The following is a 23,965-nucleotide window of genomic DNA, read 5'->3' as shown; positions in this document are numbered from 1 at the left end:
TCAATTTCAGTCTGAATTGGGCAATAAGGAGTTCATGATCTGAGCCACAGTCAGCTCCCGGTCTTGTTTTTGCTGACTGTGTAGAGCTTCTCCATCTTTGGATGCAATGAATATAATCAGTCTGATTTCGGTGTTGACCATCTGGTGATATCCATGTGTAGAGTCTTCTTCTCTTGTGTTGTTGGAAGAGGGTGTTTGTGATGACCAGTGCATTCTCTTGGAAAACCTCTATCAGCCTTTGCCCTGCTTCATTCTGTACTCCAAGGCCAAATTTGCCTGTTACTCTAGGTGTTTCTTGGTTTTCTACTTTTGCATTCCAGTCCCCTATAATGAAAAGGACATCTTTTTTTGGTGTTGGTTCTAAAAGGTCTTGTAGTTTTTCATAGAACCATTAGCTTCTTCAGCGTTACTGGTCGGGGCATAGACTTGGATGAACAGTATGGAACAGTATGAACAATACGAAAATAAGTACTTTTTATCAGTTGAGTTAATTTTCTAATCTTTGGTTTTCTTATTCATGAAAGAGCACTTCAGAACATCGAGGACAGCCTGACTTAGCTCTTTGTTGATACTTCTGCCCAGTGACATGTTCTCCCTGCACTGCTGAAGTTTATTTCATTCTTTCATGTCTTCTGAAATGCACCACTTAAGGACTAATGTGGGTGATTCTCTCCTTTAAAAAACATCAAATGCTTTCAGGGGTTTAAGTGGCTACCCAAAATTCCTATTGTAAGTAGGATGTGAATAAACTCTTTATTGAAAAAGAAATACAAATTTTAAATAAATGAAAAGATGCCCAGTTACCCTTATAATAAAGAAATGCAAATTAAAAGTATAGAGAGATGCTACTTTTTTCACCCATCAGATTGGCAGATGTCCTTTGCTTTGTTAGCAAAAGTTTTGGAAGCAGACGTTTCCTTACATGTGGTTGTTTGGTTTGCGAGTTGGAACATACACCATGGAGGATAATTTCGCTATGCCCATCAAATACAGATGTGTCGTGTGTGTGCTTTCAGTCGCCCAGGCCTGTCCAACTCTTTGTGACCCTGTGGACTATAGCCTGCCAGGCTCCTCTGTCTATGGAATTTTCCAGGCAAAAATATTGAAGTGAGTTGCCGTTTCCTACTCATGAGGATCTTCCTGACCCAGAGACTGAACCTGAGTCTCTTGTGTCTCTTGCATTGGCGGGTGGATTCTTTACCACTGTGCCATCTGGGAAGCCCCTGATACAGATGGGTATATCCAACAACAGCTCCCCTGAGAATTTATTAAAATTATGTATGTACAAGGTGTTCATTGCAGTATGTTTTAATAATGAAAGACTGAAAAGCAGCTAAATGTCTAACAATAGTGAGCTGCTTGATTCAATTATAGTCCATTCATACAGTGGGAATATTTCCCAATTGTTAAAAAAATGAAATAATGAGGCAGTCCATTATATACTAATATGGAAAGGTGTTCAAGACATTTTATTAAAGATAATTTTTTTTAAAAGGTGCCTCACACCATGTATAGTTTGTTGGCTTTTCTATTAGACAGAAAACAAAGTGTATTCCCATTTGCTTTCATACACACATACATACATATAAAAATTGTTTTTTTAGGAAGAATCCATAAGTAAATGATTGCAGTTACCTGTGAAAGAGGAAATTTTCACTATATTCAAAATTTAAAGATAATTTTGGAACATGCATATGTATCCTCTATTTTATTGTTTTTTGTTCAGTTGCTAAGTCATGTCCAACTGTTTGCAACCCCATGGACTGCAGAATGCCAGGCTTCCCTGACTTCCATTGTCTTCTGGAGTTTGGTCAAGTTCATGTCCACTGAGTGGGTGATGCTGTCTAACCATCTCATCCTCTGCTGCCCTTTTCTCCTTTTTGCCGTCAATCTTTCCCAGCATCAGCATCTTTTCCAATGAGGCGGATCTTCACATCAGGTGGCCGCAGTATTGGTAGTGTCCTCTGTTTTAAGTGAACATCTTGAGAGTCCCTTGGACTGCAAGGAGATCAAACCAATCCTAAAGGATATCAACCCTGAATATTCACTGGAAGGACTGATGCTGAAGCTCCAATACTTTGGGATGAGTTAATTCTATTACAGTGTTTCCTTCTTAACACTTAGGTGAAATGAGTTGCCCTAAGGTGAGGGAGAAGTTTTGAATCAGAAGGAAGAAGGAATATGGCAGTTGCCTACCATTCAGTCCTCAGAGAAGCAGGACATTACCCATTCCCTACAGTGGGGATGTCTTGGAGCCCTTGGGATATCTGAAAATTAGGTAGTAGGAGCTTTGCAAGGAAATGGAGGTAAAAGGATGCCAAAGGCTAGTTTAAATTACTTTGAAAATTTGCCTACAGCCTAGTAACTCCAAGCAAAGCAAAAGATAGAATGGGGACATTTTTCTTATTCTTTCTTCTGCTTCTCATGTGAATCAGAATTTAAATCAGATTCAGAACCACAGTTTAAAGCAAAGCTTTGAATTAGCACATGGTTGAGGTATATTACAGGCCAAATATATTTAATTATCTACTCTGGGAACCTTAATGTTTAGAGTCTGGTTGCAATGGGTTTTTACTTTCAACAGACTAATACTCAAACATTTGTAAGACTAATTAGGAACAGCATGTAATCATTTGCACGCTCCTAGACCCTGTCATTCAGTGTGTACTTTACTCTTTGCTGTTTGGCTTTTTTTTTTCATACTTTCTCTTTACCCTAAAGCATAGATTTTTTAAAAATGCTGAAATTATACTAGAAATCAAAAGATGTTAAAGGAGAATCTATTATTGTAAACCTATTATAATTCTTTCAAGGTTGAATTAGCCCTACGTACTAAGGCTGATGGTTTTAAATTATATCACTGTGAACAGTTTTTCATTTTTCTTAATTTTTTATTAAAAAATATACTACTTGCCATGGGTAGAATTTATCATGGCTCTGGGAATTCACTGGTTAATCAGAGTTTTGGTGCTGTTTAATTTGTAGTTTTATAGAAAAAGATGTTTATCTACTTTGTTCCTTCATAACCGCCTCCCCATGCCCTTTGGCAATTTAATTGTAAAATATTGTGAAGTAGGAGGATAGTGGAAAGATACATAATGCTCAACTGTTGTTTCTCTCTTAGTCAATTTATGTTTAGTAAAGAACTTTACCACCATTTATTGGAGTCTTGATCTCTTAGGAAATATTTCTTATTTTTAAAATAAGAATTAAAATTAAAAATAATTCCTTGATTGATGCTAAGAATTTTGTAAGCAAATCTCAGTGTGCCCCATGTAGTATAAACATGTCATTGTGATGCTGAAAGCTCAGCTTCTCTGTACACTGGTGCTGAATCAAAACTTGGAAACAGGGTTTTGGATGAGGTAGAAAAGGATATTTTTATTGCTTTGTCAGGCAAAGGGGGACACAGTGGACTGATGCCCTTGAAACCAAGTGTCTCAACTTGGGGAAGATAGTGACAAGTTTTACAGTAAAAGAGGGCATGATCAGCTCACGGACATTCTTCTGATGGGTTGGTGGTGAGGTAAGTAGGAGTCAGCACTATCAACCTTCAGGTTTAACTAGTCTGGGATCTGCTAGCTTGTGGGCAGCATACCATAACTTCTTCCACCTGGAGGGGCTTACAATATCTGCAGAACAAATCAAAGATACTGTTGTGTTCATCCATTGATGCCCCAAGGCTGCTGTTGACTGTTTCTTCCTGGTCTCACATCCTATCCCTTTCGTAATTAACACTTGCTTGAATCTGCCCATTGGAATTTAGGGAAGGTCATTGAGGTGAATGAAGGAAGTTTCTTATAAGTAAAGAAATGCAGGGCACAGGAAGGCCATGTGCACAGGAGCCCCACAGGGCTCTGCATGGCATCAGTTGTATACTGGAAAGAACTTAAGATTTGGAGATCTGATTGGAATACTGACCCATAGCTTCCTAATTATACAGCCATATTTAAGTTATTTTTCTTTTGAGGTGTTTATTGTATACCCAGCATAAAGTAGAAGCTCTGTAAATGCTAGCCATTATTTAATTATAAAAATAATTTAATCAACCAGCTGCTTGATCACTAAGAGCTTGAGATGGTACTTGTATTTGGTAATTTGCTCACATTTCAGTTTTAGAGCCGTAAGTTGCAGGAAAGAGAGCAGGGTGGGAGAGGATATTCATATCCCACGTATCAGGTAAGTCTCTGGGATGGCCACCAAGAGTGGGTTCTTGGTTTTTTGCGGGAAAAAATTCAAGAGCAAGCCACAGTAAAGTGAAAGTTTTATTCAGAGAGATACACACTCCATAGACAGAGTGTGGGCCATCTTGGAAGGCAAGAGGCAGCAGGATATGGGGTTGTCAGTAAATTTTATAAGGGTGACTAATTTCAACAATACATAGAAGAACTATACAAGAAAGATCTTCATGACCCAGATAACCATGATGCTGTAATCACTCACCTAGAGCCAGACATCCTGGAATACGAAGTCAAGTGGGCCTTAGGAAGCATCACTACGAACAAAGCTAATGGAGGTGATGAAATTCCAGTTGAGCTATTTCAAATCCTAAAAGATGATACTGTTAAAGTGCTGCACTCAATATGCCAGCACATTTAGACTCAGCAGTGGTCACAGGACTGGAAAAGGTCAGTTTCATTCCAATCCCAAAGAAAGGCAATGCCAAAGAATACTCGAACTACCGCACAACTGCACTCATCTCACACACAAGCAAAATAATGCTCAAAATTCTCCAAGCCAGCCTTCAACAGTACATGAACCATGAACTTCCAGATGTTCAAGCTGGATTTAGAAAAGGCAGAGGAACCAGAGATCAAATTGCCAACATCTATTGGTTCATGGAAAAAGCAAGAGAGTTCCAGAAAAACATCTATTTCTGCTTTATTGACTATGCCAAAGACACTGACAATGTGGATCACCACAAGCTGTGAAAAATTCTTCAAGAGATGGGAATACCAGACCGCCTGACCTGCCTCTTGAGAAATCTATATGCAGGTCAGGAAGCAACAGTTAGAACTGGACATGGAACAACAGACTGGTTCCAAATTGGGAAAGCAGTACATCAAGGCTGTATATTGTCACCCTGCTTGTTTAACTTATATGCAGAGTACATCATGAGAAATATTGGGCTGGATGAAACACAAGCTGGAATCAAGATTGCCGGGAGAAATATCAATAACCTCAGATATGCGATGACACCACCCTTATGGCAGAAAGGGAAGAACTAAAGAGCTTCTTGATGAAAGTGAAAGAGGAGAGTGAAAAAATTGGCTTAAAGCTCAACATTCAGAAAACGAAGATCATGGCACCTGGTCCCATCACTTCATGGCAAATAGATGGGGAAACAACGGAAGCAGTGAGAGACTTTATTTTTTTGGGCTTCCAAATCACTGCAGATGGTGACTGCAGCCATGAAATTAAAAGATGCTTGCTCCTTGGAAAAAAAGTTATGACCAACCTAGACAGCATATTAAAAATCAGAGACATTACTTGGCCAACAAAGGTCCGTCTAGTCAAAGCTATGGTTTTTCAAGTAGTCATTTGTGGATGCGAGAGATGGACTAAAGAAAGCTGAGTGCTGAGGAATTGATGCTTTTGAACTGTGGTGTTGGAGAAGACTCTTGAGAGTCTCTTGGACTGCAATGAGATAGAACCAGTCCATCCTGAAGGAAATCAGTCGTGAATATTCATTGGAAGGACTGATGCAGAAGCTGAAACTCCAATACTTTGGCCACCTGATTGGAAGAACTAACTTATTTGAAAAGACCCTGTTGCTGGGAAAGATTGAAGGCAGGAAGGGAAGGGGACAACAGAGGATGAGATGTTTGGATGGCACCACCAACTTGATGGACATGAGTATGAGAAAGCTCCAGAGTTGGTGATGGATAGGGAAGCCTGGCATTCTGCAGTCCATGGGGTTGCAAAGAGTCGGACATTACTGAGAGACTGAACTTAAGTGAATTTCCTAGGGTAATGAGTGGGAAAGGTATTCCAGCTATTTTGGGGAAGGGGTTGACATTTTCAGGAATTTGGCCACTGTCCACTTTTTGACCTTTATGGTCGGCTTTGGAGATGTAACGGGGCCTGTAGGGGTGTCATTTAGCTCTCTGATGTGTAGCAGTGAGCTTTTACTTGGTCTCAAGGTCTAGTGGAAGTCCCCTCCTCTGCTATTTTGAACCTGTTTGGTTTAATCAGTTTATGTCATGTCTTCGGGCTATGTCATTCTTTTAAAGGTTTTGCCCTGCTCCCTTCCTGTTTCAATATGTCCTTTTTCTTCAGACTTTTCTCAGGCTAATTTGGTACCTGGGGCAGCCTTCATTCACTGTTTATATATCTTTGTAAATTGATAATGCATTGCATCTGAGGTGGGGCAACAGCTCTCTGACTTGATCCCCAAATCAAAGGAGGTAAGATAAAAGGCAGATGGAGAGAGCTAGTAGTAGTTAGCTGGATAGAGGCAGAGAGACAAATGCTGACTGGTTCTGTGTTCTCTGTTCCTGCCCGTGGCAGGCAGCCAGCTGTTTCCTTAATTCCAACTTCTCTGTGCCCTGGCAGTGATACAGCACATTCTTCTTAGAGAAATCCCTTCTGGCAATGGCATTTCAAAGAAGAAACTTAAGAGGAGAAGAATCATTTTGATTTAGACTGTTAATGTGTGTGTAAGAGTAGGTAGTGAAGAGCCAGGGATTGGCAGCCAGTTAAAAATGGCATGCTAAATCTTCGTTTATTCTTTCACTCCTATGCAGAGGTTGGAGTGTCAGTGGGGGTCACCCAGAGACAAGCCTGTCTTTCAAGTCCCGTGAGGTGACATGGTTTATACAGTAAATCAGCCCCAACATATTATTAATACATTCCTTTGAACCCCGCACTTCTAGGAATAGCGACACCTCCTGGCCAATGGTGGGATTTTTTTTTTTTTACGTTCCACTCATTGGCTCTCCTTTGGGCGCTCGTTCTACAAGGATGCAGCACCACTCAATTGGGAAGAGCACTGCCTGTACTGTTGCTTTGGGTGGACCTTCGTTATTTCCCCACCTGCCTCTCATTTAATTTTACCTCATTCAGTTTCTTTCTAGCAAGGGTTTCTCTATCTCCATTCTTTTCTCACCACTTTTTGGCCAACTAAATTTTAGGAAAATCATTCACAAAAGCAACATAGCGTACCAGTTAAGGCTGTGGAGTGCCATGCCTGGATTTTTGATTCCTGTTCCTATCTGGTGGTCTTGGACAAGTTAGCTGGTACTCTGTGCCCTTGCTTTCTATAAAATGGGGAAAAATAATACCTATCTTACAGGCTTGTTTTGAGGCTAAAAAAAAATGATGTATGTGAAGTTCTCAGCATATCCTTTTATGCAAAAACATTATTGATTGTTTGCTTTTATTATTTAGCTGCCACTGTGCCCTTTCATTTATGTACCGTAAATAATTTCAGTTGATAAAATTAGTGTCAGTATATTGTCTTTTTTTTTTTTTTTTTCTGGCAAGCCAATTAGTTGGCTTCTCTTCTTAAACTACATTCAGTCCTAATGCCAAAATATTTTATTTCTGGTTCGGCTTATGTGAGAGCTCAATCGGATGACTGGAAACGCAGGTTGTTTTCCCTAGTTTCTCAGTACTGACTCTTCTGGCAATACTTGGTCCAGCTTCACAAAATGGCCAAGCGATATTCCAATATGAAAGGGGTTTACTACTTCTCAAAAAATCATGATTGCTCTCCTGCCCTTGGTCCATCAGCTCTTTGTGATTTGTACCTTGAGAATAATCTCTAATGATTGTTTGGGTCAGCATCTCTCTTTCAAGTAACAGACAAGGAAGTGCTTTAAAATCACCTCCTAGCAAGAGAGAAAACTATCATTTTCCTTTACTTTCATCAGCTGACCCAGGCTGTTCTGTATGATTCTTGGTCTTTGCCCAGCTTCTTCCTGGGTGCTGTAATAAAATCAGACCTAAACCGCTGGCTAGTTATATTGAGATCATTCCCACACCAGGAAAATTGTTAATTATTATTATTGATGATAGATGTACATTCTACCTTCAGTTGGTTTTTAGTCCCGTTGATTTTTAAGAGAAGCTATTTAAACATTTTGTGGGACTCAAAATATTAGACCCCTGTCATGATGGCTATTGCACGCTCAATTTTTGGAAGGTTTAAACTTTGGAATTGTTTTAAACAACTGAGGAACCTATTTGACAGAATTTCAGCCATAGGCATTTAAAAAATTATAAAAAAGACACATGAGGTTTACACATGAGGAATATTTAAATTCCTTTCTTGAAGTGAAGTAATTCTGTTTATTCAGGTTTTTTTTTTTGGAATGAGCTTGCATAAGAGGGGGCTTTCGTGGTGGCTCAGATGGTGAAGAATCTGCCTGGAATATGGGAGCCCTGGGTCCGATCCCTGAGTTGGGACGATCTCTTGGAGGAGGACATGGCAACCCACTCCAGTATTCTTGCCTGGACCATCTCCTTGGACAGAGGAGCCTGGCAGGCTATAGTCTATGGGTCGCAGAGTCACACGACTGAGTGCCTATGCACGGAATGGCACAGCATAAGAGGAATTCTGGTACGTTGATTTTTTAAAAAAATAAACTAGATAACATTTCCTGAGTTTTTGAAGTGTCAATCATACTGCATGTGCACAATCTCACTTAACACAATGCTTTCATATATATATATACACACACACACATATGTATATGTGTGTATATTTATACCTGTTAAGTTCTATACCTGATTCATATAGCAAGTAAATAAATTGAGATTTCAGCAAGTGAAGCGGTTTGCTCAGGGTCACATAGCTATTAGTGGTAAATCTACCCTACTCTTGCTTACAAATTTGTTCTACTATATTATACGTCTGTCCAGGTTCAGAAGTATCTCCTTACACACTAGTATGAGTAGTTTTGAACCAAGTAAAACACCCTTCTTAACGTGTATGCTTTCTTGTCTATCCTGGCTGCTTTACTCAGGAGAAAAAGCCACATCTTGTAATTGTGCTCAGAGACTGGGTTTTAGTACATCTACCTGCCTTCTCAGAGATGTTGTGAACTGTCCCAGAGACAAAACAGTATTGTCGCTTCAATTCATCTGGGTTGTTTTGTAGGCTAGTTTGTCATCCTCCTGAAGGAGTGATTTTACTTGTGTGATTCCTAGACTGTTGTTTAACTGGATTAAAAAGTACACATGTCAGGCACTACTGGCTAATGATGGTTGGGATCACATTCTCCAGGACCGTCTGGGAGATCTCTTCCTTGGGACCTGGGTGGCTCTGTACAGAACTCAAAAGAAAGCTGTCCTTCTGTCTTCTCTGTTATGACTTTCTGAATTGTGTTCCTGTGACATTATCTGCTCTGCTCTAGTGCCTTCCTCCTATCTGTTCAAAAGAGGGTGGAAGTTTCTTCACAAATGTCTTAAAAAAAAAAAAAAAAGGAAAGGTTAGAAAATGCTATAGAAATTGAATAATTAAAGAATGAAAGATAAAATAGTTAAAATAGTAAACTCAGAATAAATAAAACTATAAAATCAGTTAAATGAATACATTTATTAAGGAAAGAAAATTTAAAGTAACAAGACAAATGCTAAGTAAAAATATAAAAGTTAAGTTGAGTAAAGCACATTGCTTTAAATATGTGTGTGTGTGTGTGTGTGTGTATTTTTGGACACAACATACCTGTATGCTAGAATTAACATCGGTTGAGACTAATCTCGTGTTTCATGCTTTTGGTTACATGACTTAACCAAGCCCTTTGAGAGAATATTAGACTTTGGAAATCTTGATGACCACCTTAAATAGCTTCATCTTGGGAGGGAAATAGGGACGTAAGAATGTTTTTGTATGGTTCAGATGAGAGCTAATAATCTTGTGGTTTGTAATGGATCTAAATGGTTCTACAGTTTTTCTCTAGTCACTATTTTTAAAAAAATTTATTTATTTTTTAACTGAAGGATAATTGCCCTACAAAATTTTGTTGTTTTCTGTCAAACATCAACATGAATCAGCTGTAGGTTCCCTCCCTCAAAATGGTCCTACAGTTTTATATAGACCATGTTAAATTATGGCTTTTTGCTATATAACTATAGTTCTACAATAATAATAACTAGCATTAGTTTAGCCCTTTGTCTCAATTACTTTATTGTATTTGCAAATGTATTTTGATTTTACATATTGCAGTTGTTCAGTTGCTCAGGCATGTCTGACTCTTTGCGACTCCATGGACTGCAGCACTCCAGTCTTCCCTGTCCTTCACCATCTCCTGGTTGTTACAGTAGTAATATCCTGTATATCCCGGATATTACAGTAGTAATTCCTAAAAGGTTGAGTTTATGTCAGCAGCCTTTTTTTCCCTGTAAGACTGAATCCTATTTAAGATATACCAGGGTATGCATACAATAATGTTATCACAATTTACCTGCTTCGTAAATGAGGAAGCAGTGTTTCTCGTCCTTCCTTGTATCGAAGGTAAGAAAATGTATAGTACATTTTCCTACTATTTCTACAAAGATTGGTGGTATAAAACAGTAATTTTTTTCTTGAAAATGCCAGGCTACCATGGGTACCCTGTCCTTGCTTGTGCTCAGTTGCTTCAGTCGTGTCTGACTCTTTGCAACCCCAAGGACAGTAACCCAACAGGCTCCTCTAACCCAGGCAAGAATACTGGAGTGGGTTGCCCTGCCCTTCTCTAGGGATTGAACCTGTGTCTCCTGTGGCTCCTGCATTGCAGACGGATTCTTTAGTGTTGAGCCTCCTTGGAAGCCCCTACCCTGTCCTTAGGCCAAGTCTTATTCATTTGAGTATGTCCCTTGGCTTTACAAGGAAGCAGTTTTACTGTTGAGTATCTGTGATTTAAAAGGAGAGCTCATGTTAAGTTTTACTGTGCACTTAAATGAGGTTTTATAAGAGATACTAGCTTCATTAAAAAAGAAAGAAAGAAAAACAAGCAATTACGTCCCGTAGGATGCTAGACTATTAGATGGTTTAACAAGAGCATGTCTTGAACTTTTCCAGTTCACAGTGAGGATTGCGTTTTAGTTGATACGTTCTTGACGTTATTTGTAGCATCTGATAAATTTGAAAGCATATTTAAAAAATGATTTTATTCTGATATCATCAGACCTGACCACTAGTTGAGCAGAGAGATTAGGATCTTAGTTATTTATTAAATGAAACATTTTTCAGACTGCTTATAAGACTGCTCATAAGATACCGATAGTTTGTATTTTTTTCAAAATGTGTTTAAGATATAATAGACATTTGTGTTTTAAGACAACACAAACATATTTAAATAAACATACTTATTTAACACAACACAACATATTTATTTAAAATTTATAAAGAACCTCTCTAAAGAGCATCTCTAACATAATACAAAATTTGAATATTTGCATAATAGTGAATAATATTTTTTAAAATTACCATGTTGATTAATATTTATTTTTGTCTGGGAGTGTGTGATAGACATTGGAGAGGGAGTGCCCAGTATGTACTTGCTCTTTCTGGAAGATGCCATGTATGTTCGTATATCCAGACCTCTGCTTAAGCATCCTTGGTGCCAGTCCAGGGCCTGGTACACTCTAGGCTGTTTAATCAATATTTACTGAATTAATATCTGCTTTTTCCCACTGTGGCCTTTCTTGTCTTTTTCCCATGGCAAATTTCTGCGTATATTTCAAGGTCAAATCTAAAAGTCGCCTCTTTGTGGTTTCCCATCCTTTTTTTCAACAGAATTAATTCTGTGCCTGTTTTGTTACACTCTCATAATAGTATCTAATACGCTACATTGGCTATTGTGTTCTTTCTGTCTTTTTTACTATCATTAAAAGCGTGTAACATGTTTTAGTTGGCATTACATCACAAGGTTTTAAAATACTCCTTGATAAAATAGGCACTCAATACATGCTTGTTGATTATAATAAAATATAACAGGGTTTGAAGGAGGGTGATTTGGGAAGGAACTCACATGCATTGACTGCCTAGTGTATGGTAAGCTCTTCATTAGTTACTTGAAAATTCAATGCCATGTAATAGTTCAGATAATCTTGGAAGAGAGGAGATACTGTCTTTATTTTACATCTTTTACCTTCAGTGAGGGAACTGCATGGCTGACAAGTACAGAACAGTCTTAGACTTTCTCTTCTTTCATCTCATATCAAAGCTGTATTAAACTGTCTCCTGAGATTTTTTTTTGGCAGGTTTTTTTTTTTCCCTTCTTAAGTCATTGCTAAGCTTGAATGGTAGAGTCTACTATTTTCAAATCTAAGTTTCTTCACTTAAGTTGCTCATATTATAAAAACATACCCAATTTCATACTCATTTATCATGGAGACTCCATTCTTCCGACAAGTAACATTTTCATCATTACAATCAGATGCAAAATCTCTTACAAACTACTGTGATTTGAATTCTGATCCTTTATGACTAAAATCGGAGAAGGCAATGGCACCCCACTCCAGTACTCTTGCCTGGAAAATCCCATGGATGGAGAAATCTGGTGGGCTGCAGTCCATGGGGTCGCTAAGAGTCAGACACGACTGAGCGACTTCACTTTCACTTTTCACTTTCATGCATTGGAGAAGGAAATGGCAACCCACTCCAGTGTTCTTGCCTGGAGAAGCCCAGGGACGGCAGAGCCTGGTGGGCTGCTGTCTCTGGGGTTGCGCAGAGTCAGACACGACTGAAGTGACTTAGCAGCAGTAGCATGACTAAAATACCTTGGGAGTGAATTAAAAAATGAAAACAACACCCATAATTTAAAATGAAATGTATATAGCATTGAAAGTTATGTAGACATATCTCATGATAGTGGATATTCTCACTTGTATTCGATCTCTATTACTTTAAGTCTTTCAAAATAATTCATTCATAATAATACACAATGCATTGTGTAGAGTAAATTTATATTCTCAATCACTAAGGCAAACCTCTGGAAGAGCCTATGCTATATACAAACATTTACATATATGCACTTATATTGACTTATTTACAGTGATGCCTATTTCTTTAAAACACTCTTCTGCCCCTGTTTCTCACCACTAGATTGCATTGAAATGCATTGTAAGGAGTATATTCTATAGCTGAATTGGATGGAGATTTGCTTTTATTTACCAAGCATTAGTTTGATATCACTTTGGAAGTGGTACGGTTACCTTTCTTTCATTATAGTCTAACCCTTGCTGTTAAAAAGGGAAGTTTAATGCCCTATTTCCGTATTACTACTTTTTAATTAATAGGACATTATCAGGGAATATGAATATTTTTATCAGGAACCCTAGGAAGTTTTGAAGAAAGTGAAAGTTGCTCAATCGTGTACAACTCTTTGCTACCCCATGGACTGTAGCCTGCCAGGCTCCTCTGTCCATGAAGTTCTCCAGGCCAGAATACTCGAGTGGGTAGCTGTTCCCTTCTCCAAGGGATCTTCCCAACCCCAGTATTGAACCCAGGTCTCCCACATTGCAGGTGGATTCTTTACCATCTGAGCCACCAGGTAAGCCCAAGAATACTGGAGTGGGTAGCCTATCCCTTCTCCAGGGGATCTTCCCGATCTAGGAATCAAACTGGGGTCTCCGGCATTACAGGTGGATTCTTTACCAGGTGAACTACATTGGTAATTGGCTCAGGTGCTTGGAATAAAATAGTAGTCTATTTGAAGCCATAGGTTTGATACCTCGTGGACCACCTGGTGGTTCCCAAAAGGTTGCTTCTACCTCAGGCATTTTGAACTTGATATTTGCATTTGCTCTACCTGGAATGACTCTTTGCTGCAGGTCTTCACACTGGAATCCTTCATCCGGTCATTCCAGTTCCTCTGATGGGAGCATGCATACCCACTGTTCTGCCTTACATTCTCAAATTTATCTGCCATTGCTTGTAGAGTGTAGATTCTGAATATTTCATTGTGTTGTTGCATTCCAAATGCTCAAAACAGTGCCTGGCATTTAATAAATATTTACAGAACAAGCTGGAAGTTTGTATAGATAATTGGGCCCACGATCTTTCTAGTAGTCTACTAATGATCTGCATCTTTTGAGTGCTAGAATGGCTTCCCCTTAGCTTAGGGGTATGATGCTCAGTGATAGGGTAGTCCTGCTGTAGAATTCCGAGCAGCTTCAGTGGATGAATAGACTCAGTATGAGCCCTGAGCAAGGGAATCCTTAGAAAGAAGATTCATCAGTTCACATTGTCTACAGATTCTTACATGATTTCTTATATCACTGTATATGGATAGGACAGTGCTAAGTGATTGTCTCTTGTCTTGCTAGCTGATAGTGGTGGTTGGTACTGTAAGTGGGGAGGTTGGTGAAGGAAGAGGTTAAGGAGAAAGGACTAATTCTGGTGTGACAGTCATCTAGGATGGAGAAGACAATGGCACCCCACTCCAGTATTCTTGCCTGGAAAATCTCATTGGCGGAGGAGCCTGGTGGGCTGCAGTCCATGGGATCACTAAAAGTCGGACACAACTGAGCGACTTCCCTTTCACTTTTCACTTTCATGCATTGGAGAAGGAAATGGCAACCCACTCCAGTGTTCTTGCCTGGAGAATCCCAGGGACAGGGGAACCTGTTGGGCTGCCGTCTATGGGGTCGCACAGAGTCGGACACGACTGAAGTGATTTAGCAGCAGCAGCAGTCATCTAGGAACTGACAGAAGTTTTAAAATTTTACTTTGAGGAACACAGAGGTAATTAATAAATTGATTAAATCAATTTAAGTAATCTCTAAGTAAATTAATTACATCATGAAAGTTTTGAAAAGCGTCTTAGTATTTTTACACTGTCTTCTTCCTGGCGAACACATTTCACTTGTCTAGGGTTGAGTACAGCGATTATTTTCCAGGATATTGATGTACCTTCCCACTGTCAGTAATGGCAGGAAGTGTGCTGGCTGAGAGGAGTGGCTCTGCGACCATGAATGTAATTGCAGAGCATTTCTTGTGTGCTTTATAGAAAGTGGTTGGGAGAGGATGGTGGCTAAGAGTTTGGGTTCTAGAGTCAGATTACCTGGATTAAAGTCCTGGAACTGTCCTTAGTATCCAAGCTGTTTAAACTTGATTGAATTATGTAAAACCTTCCTAGATTTTGTTATTTGTGAAGATAATGATAATGTTTTCTTCATAGAGCTGTGACAAGGATTAAATGAGACAATGCATGTGAAACACATAAGCATTCTCTGGCACATTGTGAGTGGCAGTAACTGTTATTATTAATACAATCACTGCTAGTTCTATATCTTTAACGTGTGCCTGTTCAGTACTGATGCACATTACAACACATTATCAGTTCAGTGCAGTTGCTCAGTCATGTCCAACTCTTTGTGACCCCATGGACCATAGCATGCCAGGCTTCCCTGTCCATCATCAACTCCCAGAGCTTGCTCAAACTCATGTGCATTGAGTTGGTGATGCCATCCAACCATCTCATCCTCTGTCATCCCCTTCTTCTGCCTTCAATCTTTCCCAGCATCAGGGTCTTTTCCAATGAGTCAGTTCTTCGCATCAGGCAGCCAAAGGATTGGAGCTTCAGTTTCAGCATAGTCCTTCCAAGGGCCTCCCTGGTAGCTCAGTCTGTAAAGAATCTACCTGCAGTGCAGGAGACCCAGGTTCGATTCCTGGGTTGGGAAGATCCCCGGAGAAGGAAATGGCAGCCCACTCCAGTATTCTTGCCTGGAGAATCCCATGGACAGAAGATCCTGGCAGGCTATAGTCCATGGGGTCACAAGAGTTGGACACAACTTAATGACTAAATCACTACCAGTGAATATTCAGGACTGATTTCCTTTAGGATTGAATACATCATGGGAAAATGCAGTAGAGGATGGTCATAGTCCTTCAATTTATTTATGTTTTATGTTTTGAAAAGAGAACTTGTGCTTCAACAGTTACAATGCTCGCTAAGTGGAAGACACCCTATGGAAGGTTGAAATTAATGAATACCTAAAAATCTCAAAGCTCTGAAGTCTTCAGAGTGTTTTCAGTTTATTCAAAAAAAGAAAAAAAAATTTCCTTGACAGTTCTAATTTGAAATAGGAACACTGTGTATTTAATTTCAGGTAAATCAAGAAAAAATGGCTTTAGAAGGTTATCTTATGCAGGAACAAAAATTTTCCTTTGTTTTCACCTCCTTCCCCCGTGGGGGAAGGCCTTTTTAGTTACAGATGACAAGATGTAGTGACAAAATGTTCAGTAAAACTTTAAAACTATAGCTCTTTCTTTTGAAAGTGTTAGATTTCATTCCTATATAATTTTAAAGAAAAAGTGAGTATTGAACGTGCTGACTCTATTCATTTTCTCAAAGCAGAAAGCACTTGTAGGAGCATGGTGTGTGATAGGGGTCATAGGGAGTTATAAGAAGTTATAAGGATTAGGCTACATTTGAATTTTTCACTTAAGAAATAATTAAAACCCACTGTTGGGTGCTGAAAAGAATAAGAAGGTGAATAAGGCCCAGATGCTGTTTTGGGATGTTTTGGGATGTATTTCTTCCAGGTAGAGACCTCAAGAAGAGCTTTAAAATAAGCTGGTTTTTGAACTGGATTTGGAACTGATAAATACCGGTATACATTGGAAGCCATGAAGGGGAAAAGCATCCTTGATAAAGGGCCTGGAATGTGCAAGGACTAGACTGAAATCAGAGGATTATATATGGGAAATAGTGCGTTATGGTTTATTTCTCCAAGAATACTAGTCAGAAGAGATAACATGCACAAAGAGGTTTCTATGGTGAAATTGTTATTGAACTGATTTCATGTACCCAATGCACAGTGAAACCAAATAAAGCAAAATGTCAGAGTGTGGAGCACAGAAAAGTTTATTGTGGGGCCAAGCAAGGAGAACAAGTGACTCATGTTCAAAAGTTCTGAACTTCCCGAATTTTTCCCAGACTTTTTTTTTCTGAGAAGAAAAATTTTTATAGGCAAAATTTGAGGTGAAGGCTGTAGGGTGTGTAGCTTTCTTCTGGTTGGTTGGTGGTGAGGTAGCAGGGGATGCTCCTGGATCTTGCCCTCAACCTGAAGTTGCCATCATCTGAAGACCCTGATGCTGGGAAAGACTGAGGGCAAGAAGGGAAGGGGGCAACAGAGGATGAGATGATTAGATGCCATTATCAACTCAGTAGACACATGTGTGTCAGTCGCTCAGTCACGTCCGACCCTTTGAGACCTCATGGACTGTAGCCCTCCAGGCTCCTCTGTCCATGGAATTTCCTGGCAAGAAAACCAGAGTGGGTTGCCATTTCCTTCTTCAGGGGACCTTCCTGACCCAAGAATCGAAGCCTGGTCTCCCGCATTGCAGATTCTTTACCATTTGAGCCACAGTGGACATGAGTTTGAGGAAACTCTGGGAGATAGTGAAGGACAGGGAAGCCTGGTGTGCTGTAATTCATGGGGTCAGATACAAGTTAGCAACTGAACTACAATGAACAACCTGGGTGGGAGCTTTTAGTTCTGCAGAAGAGCTAAAAAATATTGCATTTATATTACTTCAGGGTGAATCAGGACCCTGCCCCAAGGCTGCACTAGTGTTTCTTAGTTCAGTCAGTTCGGTTCAATCACTCAGTCCTGTCTGACTCTTTGCGACCCCATAGACTGCAGCATGCCAGGCGTCCTGTCCATCACTAACTCCTGGAGCTTGCTCAAACCCATGTCCATCAAGTTGGTGATGCCATCCAACCATCTCATCCTCTGTCATCCCCTTCTTCTCCTGCCTTCAGTCTTTCCCAGCATCACGGTCTTTTCCAATGAGCCAGTTCTTTGCATCAGGTAGCCAAAGAATTGGAGCTTCAGCTTCAGCATCAGTTCTTCCAATGCATATTCAGGACTGATTTCTTTCAGGATTGACTGGTTTGATCTCCTTACTGTCCAAGGGACTCTCAAGAGTCTTCTCCAACACCACAGTCAAAAGCATCAATTCTTTGGTGCTCAGCTTTCTTTATAGTCTAACTCTTACATCCATACTTGACTACTGGAAAAACCATAGCTTTTACTAGATAGGTCTTTGTTGGCAAAACAATGTCTCTGCTTTTTAATATGCTGTCTAGGTTGGTCATGGCTCAGACAGTAAAGCGTCTGCCTACAATGTGGGAGACCTGGGTTTGATCCCTGGGTCCGGAAGATCCTCTGGAGAAGGAAATGACAACCCATTCTCGTACTCTTGCCTGGAAAATCCCATGGACGGAGGAGCCTGGTAGGCTATAGTCCATGGGGTCGCAAAGAGTCGGACACGACTGAGCGACTAAACTTTCAACTTTCTAGGTTGGTCATAGCTTTTCTTCCAAGGAGCAAGTGTCTTTTAATTTTCATGGCTTCAGTCACTATCTGCAATGATATTAGAGCCCCCCAAAATAAAGTCTCTCCCTGTTTCTATTGTTTCCCCATCTATTTGCCATGAAGTGATGGGACCAGATGCCATGATCTTGATTTTTTGAATGTTGAGTTTTAAGTGAACTTTTTCACTCTCCTCTTTCACTTTCATTAAAGGGTTCTTTAGTTCCTTTTTGCTTTCTGCCATAAGGGTGGTGTCAGCTGCATATCTGAGGTTGTTGATATTTCCCCTGGCAATCCCCTGATTCCAGCTTGTGCTTCATTCTGCCTGGCATTAAGCATGATGTACTCTGCATATAAGTTACATAAGCAAGGTGACAATATACAGCCTATCGTACTCCTTTCCCAATTTGAAACTAGTCCATTTTTCATGTCTAGTTCTAACTGATACTTCTTGACCTGCGTGCAGATTTCTCAGGAGGCAGGTCAGGTGATCTGGTATTCCCGTCTCTTTAAGAATTTTCCACAGTTTGTTATGATCCACACAGTCAAAGGCTTTGGCGTAGTCAATAAAGCAGAAATAGATGTTTTTCTGGAACGCTCTTGCTTTTTCGATGATCTAGTGGATGTTGGCAATTTGATCTCTGGTTCCTCTGCCTTTTCTAAACCCAGCTTGAACATCTGGGATTTCATGGTTCATGTACTGTTGAAGGCTGGCTTGGAGAATTTTGAACATTACTTTGCTAGCATGTAGAAGTAAAGTATTTTAGAGATGAGTGCAATAGTGTGGTAGTTTGAACATTCTTTGGTATTGTCTTTCTTTGGGATTGGAATGAAAACTGACATTTTCCAGTCCCGTGGCCACTGCTGAGTTTTCCAAATTTGCTGGCATTTTGAGTACAGCACTTTCACAGCATCATCTTATAGGATTTGAAATATCTCAACTGGAATTCCATCACCTCCACTAGCTTTGTTTGTAGTGGAGGCCCACTTGACTTTGCATTTCAAGATGTCTGGCTCTAGTTGTGTGATCACACCATCGTGGTTATCTGGGTCATGAAGATCTTTTTTGTATATTTCTTCTGTATATTCTTGCCACCTCTTCTTTTGTATCTTCTGCTTTTATTAGGTCCATACCATTTCTCTCCTTTATTGTGCCCGTGTTTGCATGAAATGTTCCCTTGGTATCTCTTGAAGAGATCTCTAGTCTTTCCCATTCTGTTGTTTTCCTTTATTTCTTTGCATTGATCACTGAGGAAGGTTTCATCTCTCCTTGCTATTCTTTGAAACTCTACATTCAGATGGGTATATCTTTCATTTTCTCCTTTGCTTTTAGTTTCTCTTCTTTTCTCAGCTATTTGTAAGGCCTCCTCAGACAACCATTTTGCCTTTTTGCATTTCTTTTTCTTGGGGATGGTCTTGATCACTGCCTTCTGTATAATGTCATGAATCTCTGTCCATAGTTCTTTAGGCACTCTGTCTATCAGATCTAATTCCTATTTTTCATTTCCACTGTATAATCATAAGGGATTGATATAGGTCATAGCTGAATAGTCTGGTGGTTTTCCCTACTTTGTTCAATTTAAGCCTGAATTTGACAATAAGTAGTTCATGATCTGACCCACAGTCAGCTCCTGGTCTTGTTTTTGCTGGCTCTATGTGGCATCTCCATCTTTGGCTGGAAAGAATATAATCAGTCTGATTTCAGTGTTGACCATCCGGTGACGTCCATGTGGAGCATAGTCTCTTGTGTTGTTGGAAGAGGGTGTCTGCTATGAACAGCGCATTCTCTTGGCAAAACTGTGTTAGCCTTTTCTCTGGTGCAAACTTGCCTTGATTTACTCCTCCCTTGTTTCTGGATTACTTCTCCCTTGTTTCTGGATTACTCCTCCCTTGTTTTTGTTTTCCCTGCTTTCCCTCATTAGTAGCTGTTTGAATCTGCCCTTTGGAACTCAGGGAAGGTCTGGTAGGCTAAATGAAGCCTATGTCCTACAGACAAGAAATAGGGAATACAGAAAGGATTTGTATTTAGGAACCCCACAGGGTCCTGCTCAGTTTCAATGTTCCCTATTCCTTTTTGGAAGAGAGAGGACACCAGAAGAGTACTCCAGTGGTTTAGGCCTAAAGAAATGCAGATTTGATTGAGAGAGAAGAAGTGGCTGGGCATCATAACCAGGATTCTTTCAGGACTTGTAAAAGAAGGAATCCTTCTGAACTGCCACAGGTATCCGTTACTTATTTACTTTCTAAGCCCTATCAACCCCGAATATTCATTGGAAGGACAACACTGAAGCCGAATCTCCAACACTTTGGCCACCTGATATGAACAGCTGACTCACTGGAAAAGACCCATGTGCTGGAAAAGATTGAGGACAGGGGGAGAAGAGGAGGAAAGAGGATGAGATGGTTGGATGGCATCAGCAACTCAATGGACTTAAGTTTGAGCAAACTCCAGGAGATTGTGAAGGGCAGGGAAGCCACGTGTGCTGCAGTCCTTTGATTCACAAAGAGTTGGAGAAGACTTAGCAACTGAACGGAGAAGGCAATGGCACCCCACTCCAGTACTCTTGCCTGGAAAATCCCATGGACTGAGGAGCCTGGTAGGCTGCAGTCCATGGGGTCGCTAGGAGTTGGACACGACTGAGCGACTTCACTTTCACTTTTCACTGTCATGTATTGGAGGAGGAAATGGCAACCCACTCCAGTGTTCTTGCCTGGAGAATCCCAGGGACGGGGAAGCCTGGTGGGCTGCCGTCTGTGGGGTCGCACAGAGTCGGACACGACTGAAGTGACTTAGTAGTAGTAGTAGTAGCAACTGAACAACAACAAGCCCTATTTTATTCAGGCATTGTGAGAAGTGTACCTTGAGGTCAAATGCTGCATTTTTGAGAGCCATAGACCTTATCTTAATTCTTATGGATGTTAACTTGACAAGATAAGCAGGCTTAAACTTCCTGTCTCAAAATGATTTTTCAGTAGTCATTCTTTCCCTTCTGAAGATCTTTACTTTCTTGCTATAAAAATGAAAATTTTATCCACATTTTATTTCTGTAGTTCTCTGAAGAGTAATTTAATGTCTTATTTTTCCTTAAGATTTAAATAAATTAAAATCTATGTTCACTGCTCTACATTCTAGTCTGAAGAACTCAAGAAATGTTTATTGAAAACACTGACCATCCCATCTCAAATAGAAATATTGATCCAGTAAATTATTATGAAAAGACATAAGGTTTGTTCAATATATAATATTTAAATTGCTCTGAAATATATCATTTGACTCTATATACTGGCATAAATGTTATGAAACTCATGGTTGTATTTTTTCTTTCTCCTTCTCTGCTGTCTCTGACATCTCAATGAAACTACAACAGAAACTATTAAAGTTCCAGAATTTGTCCATAATGATTCGTTAGAGTTTAGTCACTTTATAAAATGTTAAACTTTTCTTTTGCCTTTTATAATTTTTAGGTTGATGGTATTCCTGGGTCATGAGAAGAACTGAAAATAGTTTTTATTTATTGTTAGCCACACAGCTGTTATTACTAACCAGTGATCACATCCTCATTTACAAAAAAACAAAAAAGAGAAAAAACTCAGTTTTCTTTTTATAAATCAGAAGAGCTGGACTTCCCAAAGTTTTTCAGCCAGACATTTTAATTTGATCTTAGGTGCTCAGAAAAGAATACACCCAGCTTTACACATCAAAGGGTTTTTAACTGCCAGAGAAAGCTGAACTTGTTTTAAGATGACTGTTGTGAGTTTGGCCGCATAGATTAGGGAACACATAAGAGTAATTTTGAGAATTTTTATTTTAGCACAGTATTTTATTTTACCACACAGTATTTATTTTACCACTGATTTCCCAGGTTATTATGTTAGTCACTTTAAGCTTTTAGCCTCTGTTTTCTAACATTTCTACAGATCAGAAATGCTCAAGTTTATTTTTTCTAAAAACATCTGTGATATGTTATAAACTATTTTGAGATCTTTGGGAAAAAAGCATTCACCCATACTATAATGAATGGGACCAATAATTTGTTAGTTAAGAATCTTTCGCTTTTAGGCAAAGGTCTGACTGAGGAGGAAAGGAATGTGTTAGAAACTTACATGGGAATTTAATGATGTCCAAGGATAAATTGAATAATAAACAAGTCATGGGGTGGTCAAGAATGCAGTCTGACCTCTGGAACAAGTAGAACAGGGACACAGAAACCCTTAGGGTGCTATCTTCATTTCACTTCTCTATGTCACTGTGCTTTGGCTTCATTTTTCTTTCTTTGAGGAACACTTCTTTTTTCCCCCCACACAATAGTACGACTATTGAGAATTCTCAAATTTTATATCCTAATTTCCATCTGTGGAGTGAGTCTTGGTGGTGGTTTAAGTCACTAAGTCGTGTATGACTCTAGTAACTCCCTGGACTGCAGCCTGCCAGGCTCCCCTGTCCGTGGAATTCTCTAGGCAAGAATACTGGAGTGGGTTGCCATTTCCTTCTCCAAGGGATCTTCCTGATCCAGGGATCGAACCTACATTCTCATGCATTGCAGTCTCCTGCCTTGCAGATGAATTCTTTACTGACTGACCCACCAGGGAACCAGGTCCAAAATTCTAGGCAGAAAATTCTGATGTGTTGTGTTTGGTTCCACCGTGGTGCCAATTCACTATGGTAAGGGAATGGTTAGAGGAACGGACATTGCAGTTTCCTGAATAACCGTGTTGATTAGGAGTAAGGCTCCTGTAAAACCTTCAGATAGATGCTGTGCAAAAATCCTATGTGTGGCAATGCCAAAAATAATGATATGCATGTGTTACTTGATTTGAAGTTTCCTTAAAAAATTACCAGTAATTGTATCTGTATGAATTATCCTAGTGGCACATGTTTTATTTTTCAGAGTGTAAGACAGTTTTGTGGTACTTCAGATCTAGAAAGTGGAGAGGAATAAATTTTTATTTCAGAATGATTATAAGGTATTGACATCAATTTATACACACACACATGCATGGACACACACAAGAACTACAGCATTAAAGTCATACCTTAAATAGCATTAAAAATGTATGAATGGGGAAAAAGAATGCATCATGAAAAATTAAACTTTATCTTTTATCAATACACTTAGAAAGACTACAACATGAAAAAGGGGTTGCAGGCAGACGGTTCTTGGAATAGAGTTACAAAGCAGCTCTGTTGGCTCCTAGTTTCTGGCTTGGGCTCTAAAGTGGGTGAGACTTTGTATGTTGCTTAGCAATGTGTGTTTTTTCTTTAAATGGATCTCGCCCTCATGAATCATGAATTGTTAGTTTACAACAGTAAGGTGTTCTTGCAAGCCTGCCAAAACAGTAACCAAACCCAGGCCCATTTTTGTATCAGAAGGATTTTAAGAACAGAATTTTAGCTTCTCAGTTTTATTGTGGAACTTGAAATATTATCTACTGATCATTCTGTTATTATAATTATCCTCTCACTGTGCCTTTTTTTTTTTTTAACGGAGATCTTTGTGATTCCAGTTGAAAGCAAACAACAGTGCTGATTAATTCCACTATTTAGCAACTCATTTGGGGTTTATTGTGTGAAGTGGGAAGCAAAGAGGTGCTCCCTGGTTTAGTTACGGAGTCCTTCCTTCCTGAAATGGATTGTAAATCTGGAAGTGTGAGTATTCGAGAAGATAGTCTTGAGTGCTTTGTAAAAAATCTCATTCATCCTATTCAACAAGTT

General features: G+C 39.5%; 1 protein-coding gene across 16 annotated transcripts in view; it reads left to right on the top strand.

The window, feature by feature from the left end:
* PTPRK (protein tyrosine phosphatase, receptor type K) overlaps positions 1-23,965 on the top strand; it is a 612,580-nt gene that overhangs the window by 93,563 nt on the left and 495,052 nt on the right. The window lies entirely within an intron of this gene.

This window comes from Bos indicus x Bos taurus, chromosome 9 (assembly GCF_003369695.1).
Source record: "Bos indicus x Bos taurus breed Angus x Brahman F1 hybrid chromosome 9, Bos_hybrid_MaternalHap_v2.0, whole genome shotgun sequence".
Lineage (NCBI taxonomy): Eukaryota > Metazoa > Chordata > Mammalia > Artiodactyla > Bovidae > Bos > Bos indicus x Bos taurus.
This window is presented reverse-complemented; position numbering and strand designations above follow the sequence as displayed.